The sequence below is a fragment of the Muscardinus avellanarius genome, assembly GCF_963383645.1.
Source record: "Muscardinus avellanarius genome assembly, chromosome: 11".
Classification (NCBI taxonomy): Eukaryota; Metazoa; Chordata; class Mammalia; order Rodentia; family Gliridae; genus Muscardinus; species Muscardinus avellanarius.
In genome coordinates, this window is record NC_137797.1 from 22799278 (window position 1) to 22812746 (window position 13469).

General features: G+C 45.7%; 1 pseudogene across 1 annotated transcript; it reads right to left on the minus strand.

Moving 5' to 3' along the window:
* Positions 1-11346: 11346 nt before the first annotated feature.
* On the minus strand, positions 11347-13022 carry LOC308269435 (TRAF family member-associated NF-kappa-B activator-like; annotated as a pseudogene). Its single transcript has 2 exons — positions 12963-13022; positions 11347-12078 (listed from the first exon to the last, which is right to left on the minus strand). The product of its transcript is annotated as a TRAF family member-associated NF-kappa-B activator-like (transcript).
* Positions 13023-13469: the final 447 nt, after the last annotated feature.

Consider the following 13469-nt stretch of genomic DNA (forward strand, 5'->3'; position numbering starts at 1 on the left):
GTGCTGGAGCATCGGATCAAAATGCCTCCATTTTCTATGAAGCATAAATGTCTTTGTTCAGTACAGCCCCATATTTAAAAATGCTTAATCAGCTGGGTGTGGTGGCACTGGCCTGCAATCCCAGTACTGGGGAGACTGAGATAGGAGGATCACAAGTTCAAGGCCAGTGTGTGCTACCTTAGTGAGACTTAGCCTCAAAATGAAAAGACAATACAGGGCTGGGAGTGTAGCTTCAAGGTAGACTGCCCCTTGGTTCAATTCCCAGTACCACACAAAAAATATATATGTTAATGTAAGTAATTTGTAGGCTATCATGATTAATAATAGTAAAATTTCATTATTTGATGTTCAATTATCCTTTAATTTCATATATCTGTAGCAAATTGAGGAATACGAAAGTAATAAAAATATTTATATGGTTGATTTCTAGATTATAATTTTGTGCATTAAAATCCTAAACATATTGCTAGGCATAGTGGCACACGCTTGTAATCCCAGTACTTGGGAGGCTGAGACAGGAGGATCCAGGTTCGTGGTCAGCCTCAGCTACTTAATGAGGCCCTCTGGAACTTAGTGAGACTGTTTCAAAATAAAGAATAAAAAATAGGGCTGGGGGTGTGGCTCGGAGGTAGAATGCCCCTGGGTTCAATCCCCAGTACAGCAAAAATAAAAATAAAAATAATTAAATAAAATCATAAACATATTTTAAACTGGGCACGGAGGCACATTTTTTTAATTCCAGTATTTGGGAGGCTTAAACAGAAGAATTGCAGGTTCATGATTAGCCTCAGTAACTTAGACTCTCGGAGACCTTGTTTCAAAAATAAATAAAAGAATAGGGCTAGGGGTATAGCTCAGAGGCAGAACACTCCTGGGTTTAATCCCCAGTACCACAAAAAAAAAGCTTAAAAAGAAATATATCTTAAATGTTTCTGCTATTTCAGTCATCTAGTTGGTGGTATTTTGTTGGTCAAGTCACTGTGAATAATATATTATTTATTCAAATAAATAAAAAATTTGCACAGGGGATAATAAACTTATTCCAAGCTATTTTTTACTCTACATCATCTTTGCCACCACTATTGTTATCACTACCATCCACTATTAAAAGATTAAATTTTTAATTTCTGATTCTGTATCAAGGTTTCTAATCATAGGGCTCTATAAGCAGGCCAAAAGAATTGCATTTCTGTTAACAAAGAAATGAGCACATTGCCAACAATCAATGATGCTTTTCACAAATTGTTTTCTGGAATAATAGTTTATTGCAATAGCAGTTCATTTGAGAAGAAATATAACAGTCACTTGAGATTTAAAATAATTTCTAGGGCTGAATATAAAAATAGTTTCTTTCTCTCTTAACTAAACATAACACATTCATTTGTAGTTAAACCTTATCCTCAGAATGCTATTTATTTTATTAGCATTGTCTTGAATGAAGTAATTTCATTTGCCTCTTTAGATAAGAATGTAAAAATAAGCAAAGAGAATTAGGGCAAGTTCAATAAATTACTTTGATCCTATAAAACGGTCCCATTTCTAGGTCTTTATCCCAAAACATTAGTGCTATAAATGGAATTGTGTCTGCCCTAAAACTCATATGTTAAAGACCTAGCCCCATGTCACTGCATTTAGAGCCCGAGCCTGTAAAGGAGGTATTAAGGTTGAATGAGGTCATAATCCTGATCCAACAGGATGGGTGTCCAGAGAGCTTGCTCTCTAGTTCCTCCTCCTGCACAGACTCAGAGGAAGGCCATGTGAGGACGCGGTGAGAGAGCAGCCTTCCGGATGCCAGGAAGAGACCGACCTCACCAGACGCCAAATTGCTGGTGCCTGGATCTGGACTAGCAACCCCCAGAATGGTGAGAAAACCAATTTCTGCTATTTCAGTCATCCAGTCGGTGGTGTTTTGTTATTGTAGCCTTAGCTGAATAATACAGTTAGTGAATAATGAGGATTTGATGTTCTCAAGCAAACTAGAGTCCTTAAGAATATGTGTCCTAGCCGGGCATGGTGGTGCATGCCTGTAATACCGGCAGCTTGGGAAACTGAAACAGGAGGATTGCTTGAGAAGATCAAGGCAGCCTGAGCAACATAGCTAGACCCTGTCTCAAAAAAAAAAAAAAAAAAAAAAAGAAAAAGAAAAATATGTTTCCAATTATGTTTCTTCTAAACTTTCTTTCTTCCTTGTAAACCCCCATTTAGTTGAAAGTCATGACAGCTAACGGTTCAGAATTTCTGGTCCCAAAGAGTACTGAGTGAAAGCAAGTGATGATAAAATCACTAACATCTACTCTAAAGTGGCACCTATGGCCTTCATAGTACAGTATTTCAGAAACTTTATCTGAAGAATATAATTTCTGTGACATGAATCTGATTTTCAAAATGATTTGCAGGCATGAATATGTATCTCAGGACGTAAACTCATTTTTGCAAAGTGCAACTATTTTTTATGTGTTTCCAGCACTCAGCTTAATTTCACTGTATAATTTTATTCTGCCAAGGAGGCAGAAATCTCGCTTACATAATTTAGGGCTTTCAGTATCTCTGCACTTCACATACATACACCTCACTCTCAGTTTGTGGCTGGCTAGCTTCTGGGAGGCGCACGCAGTCGGGGCCATCTGACCCCTTCTGTTTCCTTTACCTGTGACAACCGCGAAGTATTCATCACCTCTCCTGGGCCTTGCGTGTTCCTGGAGATATTCTCATTTGAATACCCATCCTTGTGCAGTCCTCAGATGCAAGAGTCGTCCTGCTGCACCGTGAGGAAGGGCAGGTAATTTTATGAGGAGTCAGTTGAACTGTAGACAAATGGCACTATTGTTTCTTCTCTAGGGTCTTGCTCTGTCCCCGGGACAAAGCCATTAGGTCCACTCTGCTCCTGGGGGTCCACAAAACTATTTGAGGACTTTGCTGCTCTTCCCCTTTCATTTGATCTGGGTTGCACGGCAGAGAGTAGCCATCTTTGATATATGGGCCTTTTAAAATGTGGATCCTGCCTTGTCAACTTAATGTTCATCATCAGCATTTTAAAACTGACATAGAATAGAAACTATCCCAGTGCATTGCTCATAGAAAAGATTTTTTTCCCCCAGCTTCATGAAATTTTGTTAGTAAATGTAAATACATACTCAGGCATTGGGGTCTACTACATTGCAGTGTAAATTTCACTTCTTAACATCCAGGCATGGTGGTGGTGCAAACCTATAATCCCAATATTTGGAAGGCTGAGACAGGAGCATCTCAGGCTTAAGGACAGTCTCAGCAGTGTATCGAGACTCAAGCCCAAAGAGACCTTGTGTGTGTGTAGGTTTTTATTTTTGAACCTGACATCCTCAGTCCTATTTATTTTTATTTTGAAACAGGGTCTTGCTAGGTTGATAAGAGTCTCACTGGCTGCTTAAGCTATTCTTCAACCTGAGACCCTCCTTTCTCAGTCTCCCAAGTACTGGGATTACAAGCATGTTCTACCACATCCAGCCGAGAGACCCTGTTTTGAAGCAAAAAATAAAAAAAGGTAGGGGTATAGATTGGGGGTCAAATTTCCCTGGGTCATTTCCCAATAACACACACACACACACACACACACACACACACACACACACACACAACAATTTACTTCTCAACTATGGGTCACCAGCACAAAAATTAGAAAGCCATTATGTTATGCATTGTAGATTGCCAGGTCCCATAGACAGGCCACCCAAATAAGTGTTGATCAAGCAAACCTGAACTGATTAAACTTTCTGCAGGAAAGGGGAATCCCATGTTGACAGGACTTTTGTAGTGCTTCAGAAGGGGTAATTAGGGCCCTGACTCCAGTCTTTTAAAGCCTTAAGATGTGTGGATTAGAAAATGTTCAAGACAAAGCTGGGCGTGGTGGCACATGCTTGTAATCCCATCTGAGACCCAGAGGATTGTGGTTTGTGGACAGCCTCAGCTACTACTTAGTGAGGCCCTCTACAACTCAGTGAGACCCGGTTTCAAAATAAAGAATAAAAAATAGGGCTAGGGGTGTAGCTTGGAGGTCGAATGCTCCTGGGTTCAATCCCCAGGACTGGAAAAAAAGAAAGAAAGAAAGAAAGAAAGAAAGAAAGAAAGAAAGAAAGAAAGAAAGAAAGAAAGAAAGAAAGAGAGAGAGAAAGAAAGAGAGAAAGAAAGAAAGAGAGAGAGAGAAAGAAAGTAAGTGTTATGTTCAAGACAGAAACTTAGGATGGGTGAAAACAATGAGATCAGATTCTTGAAGTGAATCTAATAAGTAAACAGTTATTTGATTAGTTACCTTATTGCCTAAGTCAGTAATAAGTAAGTGATCCTGTCAATCTTGCAGTCCTGTCCCAGATCCCCTAGTACTGGGATTACAGGCATGTGTTGCCACATTCAGCACAAAATTTTATTTTATTTTTTTGTGGTACTAGGGATTGAACCCAAGGGCATTCTATTTCTGAGCTACACCTCCAGCCCTATTTATTCTCTATATTTTGAAACAGGGTCTGTTTCAGGTTAGCTGAGGCTGGCCGAGAACCTGTAGTCTTCCTGTCTCAGCCTTCCAAGTAATGAAATTACAAGCATACATCACCACACCCATCCAGATGAAGATTTTATTTGTTATTATGATATGAAGAACTCAGATGTCGAATGGTTTAAAAGGGAATCCAAAAAACAAACACATTTATAAGTCAGATTTAAAAATTTTTTTTGGTATTGGAGATGGAATCCAGGGGCATTCCACTTCTGAACTTTATCCCCAACCCCCTTTTTTGTGGTGCTGGGGATTGAACCTAGGGGGATTCTACCTCCGGGCTACACCCCCAGCCCAATTTTTTATTCTTTATATTTGAAGCAGGGTCTCACTAAGTTGTGGAGGGCCTCACTAAGTAGCTGAGGCTGTCCGCGAACCCAGATCCTCATGTCTCAGCCTCCTAAGTACTGGGATTACAAACATGCACCACAACGCCTGTTCCCTCACATATACTTTTTTAAAAACAGAGTCTCACTAAGTACTTGCTGAGAAAGATCTGCAATCCCTATGTCTCAACCCCTCAAGTACTGGAATTACAGATGTGTGTCATAACTCCCAGCTTATAAATAAGAAATATTTTAAAATATATTTTTATTTCTTTCTCTCTTCCTCTTTCTTTTCTGGAGATAGAACCCAGGACCTAGCACACTTGCTAGGCAAGTGTTCTACCACGAAGCTATACCTCCAGCCTCTAATATATTTTCATTTAAAATTATATATTTTTATGGGTTGGAGCGTGACATTTCAGTATGTGTATACTATGTGTTATAATCAGATCAAGGCAATTCGCATATCCATTACCTCAGACATTTATTGTTTCTTTGTGTTGGGAGCACTCAACAATCCTCTCTACTCTCTACTTTTAAACATTCAATTAATTGGTCAATCATAGTTTTCCAACCAGGCAATAGACTATTAGAAGTTATTTCTTCTATCCAAATGTACCCTATACCCATTAACCATCCCTTTTATCTCTCCTTAGATCAGAAATATTGGAATGAATATGCAAACGGGGGAAAAATTGGCTTTCTCTATAGAGGAGGAGGGAAGTCAGCTGAACCGTCACTGGACAATTTATTTCCATGTACAAGAATTACTTTACATTGCTACCAGTCTCCTACAACTTACAGAGAGTTGTAAAGCAGCTCAAAGGCAAAGAAGGTATAGAATCCCCACCTAATCACAGTCCCCAAACCCTGGAGGGGGTGATCAAGACAGTGTATAGTTTTCTACTTGTACATTTGTCTACTAAGAAGAGCCTGTTTGCCCAAACGAATGAACTGTTTACTCAGATCTATCATAAAGACGTTCCTTGTGGGCACCGTGGAATTCTATACTGGCTCATAGCATATCTTCTTGGGAAAGATTGCCTGAAGTAAATATAACTCACGTTGACACTAAGAGTTAACTGTGGGTGCAGATGATCCCAACTCTCATGTATTTACTTTCCTGCAGTTTTTTTTTTAATCTACCTAGCCTAGGAATAATTTTCTAAGGAAGGCACTGAAGTGAGACACCCTGTTATTCTCAGCTTCCTACCTCTCCAAAGTTGAAATGCTTCATTCTTTTCCCACAGGACTAGGCTCTTGGAAGCCAGAAGTTAGAAGGAGACCTTCAGGTTAGAGTCTCAATATCTCCCTTGAGTAATGGATACCTGGATTTTGGGGGGAAGGAAGGTGCTAATGGTGAAGACAAAGGGAAAAGGGAACGGGAAAAGAGTTCTTTAAAAGTTTCTTTCTTCTTATCCTTATAAACATAAATGATATATACGTAAAGAAGAAGGTTACCAATTAGAATCATTCTTAAGCTCAGAGTAGCCAAAATAATTCTTTTTTGATATTGTATTTATTTAGATGTTTTTGTTGTCTGCTATTCTCTACTATACGTTTATTTAGAAATAACATTACCTAAAGTGTAAATAATCTAAGCCAGGCATGGTGGCACACGCTTGTAATTCCAGCATTTGGGAGGCTGAGACAGGAGGATCACGGTTTGCAGACAGCCTCAGCTACTTAGTGAGGCCCTCCACAACTTAGTGAGATCCTGTTTCAAAATAAAGAATAAAAAATAGGTCAGGGGTTTTGACTCAGAGGTCGAATGCCCCTGGGTTCCATCCCAAGATCCGCAAAAAAAAAAAAAAAAAAAAAAATCTAAAATGTTAAATGAAAACAAAGAAAGATCCTATGACATCACCAGATTCAAAATATAAAATATCTCACTAGAAATCCAAACAATAATCTTGGATGTTTGATACAAACGTAAATTATGATTACGTAACTCTGAATGTCACATCACTTTCAATTATGGATAAAATATTGTATGAACATGAATCAATGGATTACAGTTTTATACAAAATCATCTTTTCTTAAATTAATTTATTTTTTAAATTGGTGCATTGTAGTCATATATCAATCACATTGGAGTACAAGACTTGAGAGGATATACAAGCACACATCATCCAATTAGCCCTCCTCCAGCCCCCATCCAATTCCCTCCCCCTCCCTCCATCCCATGCCTCTTTGGTGATTTACTTTGATACATTTGTTTATGTACCTCCTGCGTTTTAAAGAGGCTCCGTCCTCCAGTATCACATACCCTCTGATTTGTCACATTAGTTGCTTCACTATAGGGCCCTTTCTATAGCTCAACCTCTTCCTGTTGCCCTTTTCCTCCTAGTTATTGCTGATTAAGAGAAGCGTCTGATTTATATTTTCTGCGATATTTCTCTGTGCATGCTGCGTTGAAAGTACCAATCCCACTCTTGATGGTCCCAGTAGTGGCCTGGCTACTCAGTGGACTGATCCAGACCTCGCTGGCTCAAGCAGCGGCCTTGCCTCATGGGAGGCCCCAGTTCTGGTCTCGCTGGCCCCTGAACCGGTCTAACACCTAAGCTGGCTTTGGTCCCAACCTTGGAGGCCACAGGAGTGAACTTGCCTCATGCCAGGCTCCGATGTTGGCCATTGGCCCCTGCACCGGTCTAACCCCTTGGCAGGATTCCAATCCCGGCCTCGGAGGCCCCAGCACCGGCCTAGCCTCATGGCAGGCTCCAATGCCGGCCTCGTTGGCCCCAGCACCAGCCTAACCCCTCGGCAGGCTCCGATCCCGGCCTCGGAGGCCCCAGCACTGGTCATGACTCAAGGCAGGCTCTGATGCCGGCCTCACTGGCCCCAGCACCAGCCTAACCCCTTGGCAGGCTCCGATCCCGGCCTCGGAGGCCCCAACACTGGTAATGCCTCACGGCAGGCTCCGATGCCGGCCTCACTGGCCCCAGCATTGGCCTAACCCCTCGGCATGCTCCGATCCCGGCCTCGGAGGCCCCAGCACTGGTCATGCCTCACGGCAGGCTCCGCTGCCGGCCTTGTTGGCCCCAGCACCGGCCTAACCCCTCGGCAGGCTCTTATCCTGCCCTCAGAGGCCCCAGTACCGGCCTTGCCTCACGGCAGGCTTCGATGCCGGCCTCGCTGGCCCTAGCACCGGCCTAACCCCTCAGCAGGCTCTTATCCTGGCCTCGGAGGCCCCAGTACCGGCCTTGCCTCACGGCAGGCTCCGATGCCGGCCTCGCTGGCCCCAGCAGCGGCCTAACCCCTCGGCAGGCTCTGATCCCGGCCTCAGAGGCCCCAGTACCAGCCTTGCCTCAAGGCAGGCTCCGATGCCGGCCTCGCTGGCCCCAGCACCGGCCTAACCCCTCGGCAGGCTCCGATCCCGGCCTCGGAGGCCCCAGCACTGGTCATGCCTCAAGGCAGGCTCCGATGCCGGCCTCGCTGGCCCCAGCACCGGCCTAACGCCTCGGCAGGCTCTTATCCTGGCTTCGGAGGCCCCAGTACCGGCCTTGCCTCACGGCAGGCTCCGATGCCGGCCTCACTGGCCCCAGCAGCGGCCTAACCCCTCGGCAGGCTCCGATCCCGGCCTCAGAGGCCCCAGTACCGGCCTTGCCTCAAGGCAGGCTCCGATGCCGGCCTCGCTGGCCCCAGCACCGGCCTAACCCCTTGGCAGGCTCCGATCCCGGATTTGGAGGCCCCAGCACTGGTCATGCATCAAGGCAGGCTCCGATGCCGGCCTCGCTGGCCCCGGCACCGGCCTAACCCCTCAGCAGGCTCTTATCCTGGCCTCGGAGGCCCAAGTACCGGCCTTGCCTCACGGCAGGCTCCGATGCCGGCCTCGCTGGCCCCAGCACCGGCCTAACCCCTCAGCAGGCTCTTATCCTGGCCTCGAGGCCCCAGTACTGGCCTTGCCTCAAGGCAGGCTCCGATGCCGGCCTTGCTGGCCCCAGCACCGGCCTAACCCCTCAGCAGACTCTTATCTTGGCCTCGGAGGCCCAGTACCGGCCTTGCCTCAAGGCAGGCTCCGATGCCAGCCTTGCTAGCCCCAGCACCGGCCTAACCCCTCAGCAGGCTCTTATCCTGGCCTCGAGGCCCCAGTACCGGCCCTGCCTCAAGGCAGGCTCTGATGCCGGCCTCACTGGCCCCAGCACCGGCCTAACCCCTCGGCAGGCTCTTATCCTGGCCTCGGAGGCCCAAGTACCGGCCTTGCCTCATGGCAGGCTCTGATGCCAGCCTCGCTGGCCCCAGCACCGGCCTAACCCCTCAGCAGGCTCCGGTCCCGTCCTCGGGGGCCCCAACACTGGCCTTGCCTCACGGCAGGCTCCGATGCCGGCCTCGCTGACCCCAGCACCGGCCTAACCCCTCAGCAAGTTCTGGACCCGACCTCGGAGGCCCTAGCACAAGCCTTGCATCATGGCAGGCTCCAATGCCAGCCTCGCTGGCCCCAGCATCGGTCTAACCCCTCGGCAGGTTCCAATCCCGGCCACAGAGGCCTCAGTAGTGGCCTTGCCTCACAGCAAGCTCCGATATTGGCCACTGGCCCCGGCGCCCGCCTAACCCCTCAGCAGGTTCCGATCACTGTCTCTGTGGTTATTATTTCAAAGGTTCCAGTTGTAATGTATCAGATCTCTGCTTCCCCCGAATATTGGCCACTGGCATTGCCACTGCCTCCACCGTTTCAAATCCTTCCCAGGCTCTTTTTCCACTCTGAATGTTGTCCAGTGTTCCTAAGCATGCGTGATGGTAGCATTCGACATTTGGTGTAATTTCTCCAAAAAAAAAAAATAAAAATATAAAGTTGGTAAGATCCGGTTTCTGCTTCTCCTGAGTACAAGTCTCCACCACCATCGCGGAGAACTCTTTCAACACCGCATTTCTCCTTGGTCTCCGCTAAACTCTCTCCTTATATGTGATGTCTGAGATTCTTAACAATATAGAGAAATAGCAGTCCTCTTTCACGGCGAATTTTTCCATAAGTTCCAGTGCATTTAGATAAGTTTTGTCTGCATCTCCAGTGTCCTGGCATCCATAACGGCTTTCTTACCACCTCTCCGATATTTTTCTTTATCTTTTTCTGTTCTGGGCCCGGTTTCTCCAGGGGTCTGGCGTGCTACTCGCAGTTTGGCCCAGGGCCCAGAGTCCCGCGACCCGGGCCCCAGCTGGCATGGCCCGCGCACGACCCCTGCCCAGCACCCAGCATCTTACTGGGCCTGGTTTCTCCAGGGGTCTGGCGTGCTACTCGCAGTTCTGCCTGGTGCCCAGAGTCCCGCGACCCGGGCCCCATCTGGCGTGCCCAGCCCGCGACCCCCGCCCAGAACCCAGCGTCTTACTGGGCCTGGTTTCTCCAGGGGTCTGGCGTGCTATGCGCAGTTAGGCCGGGACCCAGAGTCCCGCGACCCGGGCCCCAGCTGGCGTGCCCTGTGCTCGACCCCCGCCCAGAACCCAGCGTCTTACTGGGCCTGGTTTCTCCAGGGGTCTGGCGTGCTACTCGCAGTTCGGCCTGGGGCCCAGAGTCCCGCGACCCAGGCCCCATCTGGCGTGCCCAGCCCGCGACCCCCGCCCAGAACCCAGCGTCTTACTGGGTCCGGTTTCTCCAGGGGTCTGGCGTTACAAAATCATCTTTTAAAAGATAATAAAAGGTAACAATATAGCTTTAGAAAAAAAATCCAATAGTGCTGACACCAGATTTATTTATAAAAATAGAATCTCAAATTTAGTTTACCATCAAGTATTTATAGTGTTAGTAACCCCAAATCATCACTTAGATCTTGGCACATCTGTTTTCAAGTGTGTCTTAAGTCTCCCCATTCAAGTGTGAATTAAGATGCGGGAGGAAACCTCCCCTGGACGTAAAGGATGGTGGGAAAAGTGCCTGGCAGAATTCACTGTGAGGAATATATGGTTCTGAGTCTGAGCCACTTCGTACCACGAAGTCACCGTCTTGACTAGGAGAGGGCTTCCACGGGGCTGCCGTGGTTCTCTCAGAGCTTTCCCGGGGAAATCCAGTGAGGGAAAAGATGCCCAGGTGGGTCCTGAGGTGGGAATGTGTTTACATACAATGCAGTATGGCCTGCAGGTGGCAAGCATCCTATCCAGAGTTCTGCTAGAAGAGTTTACAAAACTCGAGGGTTTGGGTTTTTCAGATGTTTTATTTATTTATTTATTTATTTATTTATTTATTTATTTCTAAATGAAACATTTCATTTTAAATTATGTAACATAATATGAAATTACAAAGAGTGATGACAGTGGTAGGGAGTTTACAATCCCTTTTAGGATGTGTTAATGTTTTGCCATTCTTTCTCCGAATACTTTTTTAAAAATATATTTTTATTGGTGCATTGTAGTCAAACATCAGTGGAATTCTAGACTTGTGAGGATAAACAAGCACACATCACCCAATTAGCCCTTATCCGATCCGCCTCCCATTCCCTCCCTCTCCCTCGATCCCATGCTTGATTTAGTGACTGACTTTTATATATTTAAGTACATCATGTGCTTTAAATATTGTCAGATGTTTTAAAGTTCGGTATAGCTAAAGCTCTGGGGTTGATTTCCTGAATTTCAAACAGTTTCTTCCATTTTAACCAAGTTTCCTGGGTGATCTCTGAGCTCATATTAAATTTTTCTGCGCACATTGCCTCAGATAGAGCAGGACCAAAGATGTTGGGTCTCTCTGAAGCATGATGTGCAAAGGTAGAGTCACTGTCCAGAGGTGGAAGTTTGACACTGAATTTAGAAAGTGATTCAAAAGAGGTGTCTTCCTCATCTTGGCCCCGTCCCCTCGGCATGACAGATGTGAGGCATGGTGCACCTCTATTATATCGTCTTTAGCCTGAGGCTTCAACAGTGCTTCTTGTTTATCTGTTATCTGTACATCGAATAAGCACAGAGCACTAGGTCTCGGTTGCAGTGTCTGGTGTATTAAGTTTGCTTAAACGGTCATTTTGTGCTTTTTGCTTGCGTCTATGAAATTCTCCTTTCATATCCCAGAAGTCATCTCTCTATTACTCCTTTCATGGAATAAAGAAATGTCAAGACTCCATGGTGAAGTTTCCTTTCTAGGAGAGAAAAAACCTCTTGTCTTCTTACCTTTGTTTTTTTCTCGGTGCCTCAGATTTTACTTCATCCTGTGGCTGATCAAGAGTCAAATGCTTCTTCCTTGTTTCACCATCTTCAAGCAGGGAAACATTGCCATAACCGTTATCTCAACTGGAATTCACAAGGAGTAACTGCTTTTAGATTCTTGATAGACATAGAAAAATCAGTCCTGAGTTTCATATGGAGAAACAAAAGACCCAGAATAGCCAAAGGAATTCTCAGCAATAAGAACCATTCAGGAGACATCACAATTCCTGACTTCAGATTATACTACAGAGCGATAGTAATGAAAACAGTATGGTATTGGTACAAACACAGGCACACAGACCAGTGGAATAGAATAGAAGATACAGAAACTAACCACACACTTATAGTCAACTGATCTTTGACAAAGGGGCCAAATTCATATGCTGGAGAAAAGACAGCCTGTGTGTGTATGTGTGTGTGTGTGTGTGTGTGTGTGTGTGTGTGTGTGTGTTTCTGGGGATGGAACCCAGGGGCATTCTACCTCTGAGCTATACCCCCAGCCCTATTTTTCATTCTTTATTTTGAAAAAGGGTCTCACTGAGTTGCAAAAGGCCTCACTAAGTAGTAGCTGAAGCTGGCCACGAACCTGATCCTCCTGTCTCTGCCTCCCGCGTGCTGGAAAAAGACAGCCTTGTCAACAAATGGTGCTGGGAGAACCGTCTATCCATTTGTAGAAGAATGGAACTAAATCCTTACCTCTCACTGAGCACAGGAATCAACTCAAGATGAATCAAAGACCTGGAGGTTAGACCAGAGACGGTGAAGCTATTAAAGGAGGGCAGAAGTCAACGCTTCAACACAGAGGCACAGGCAGTAACTTTCTCAACAAGACCTCCAAAGTGCAGGAAATTAAAGCAAGAATTAACAAGTGGGGTGGCATCACACTAAAAAGCTCCTGCTCATCAAAGGAAAGCATCGAGAGTCTAAGAGAAAGCCTATAGCTTGTCAATAATAGTTTGCTGATGCGACGGCCATTCCTGTTGCTCGCGTACTCCTGCTCACAGTCCTGTCTTTTGTGTAATCCCTTTAATGCAGAATCTCTGTCCATGTCGGAAGGTTTCGTATGCTTTATTGAGTTGCTCGCCAATGTTTTTACCCATTCTTCTTTGTCCTGTGTCATCACTATGAAGAAATATTTTTCTTTAGTTGCTTGTGCTTTCTCTAAGAAACTGCCGTCTAATCCAAGGTCATGCAGATCTTCACCTCTGTCCCCTCCTGTCTGGGTTCCCAGCGCGGTGGGGCTTGCTGCTGTCCTCTTTGCGCTCCTTTGGCAAGTTACCCAACTTCTCCTTGACAGGACTATGATGACACCAGTTTGGGGACTCCTCCATACTCACACCAGTAGCCAAAGCAGTTCTGAGCAAAGACAGCAGTGCTGGAGGAGTCACAACACCTGGCCTCAAGTTTCACTGCAGGATGACCGTCACAAAACCACATGATACTGGCATAAAAACAGACATGTAAGCCGGTCGAGGTAATCCCAGAACCTGGGAGG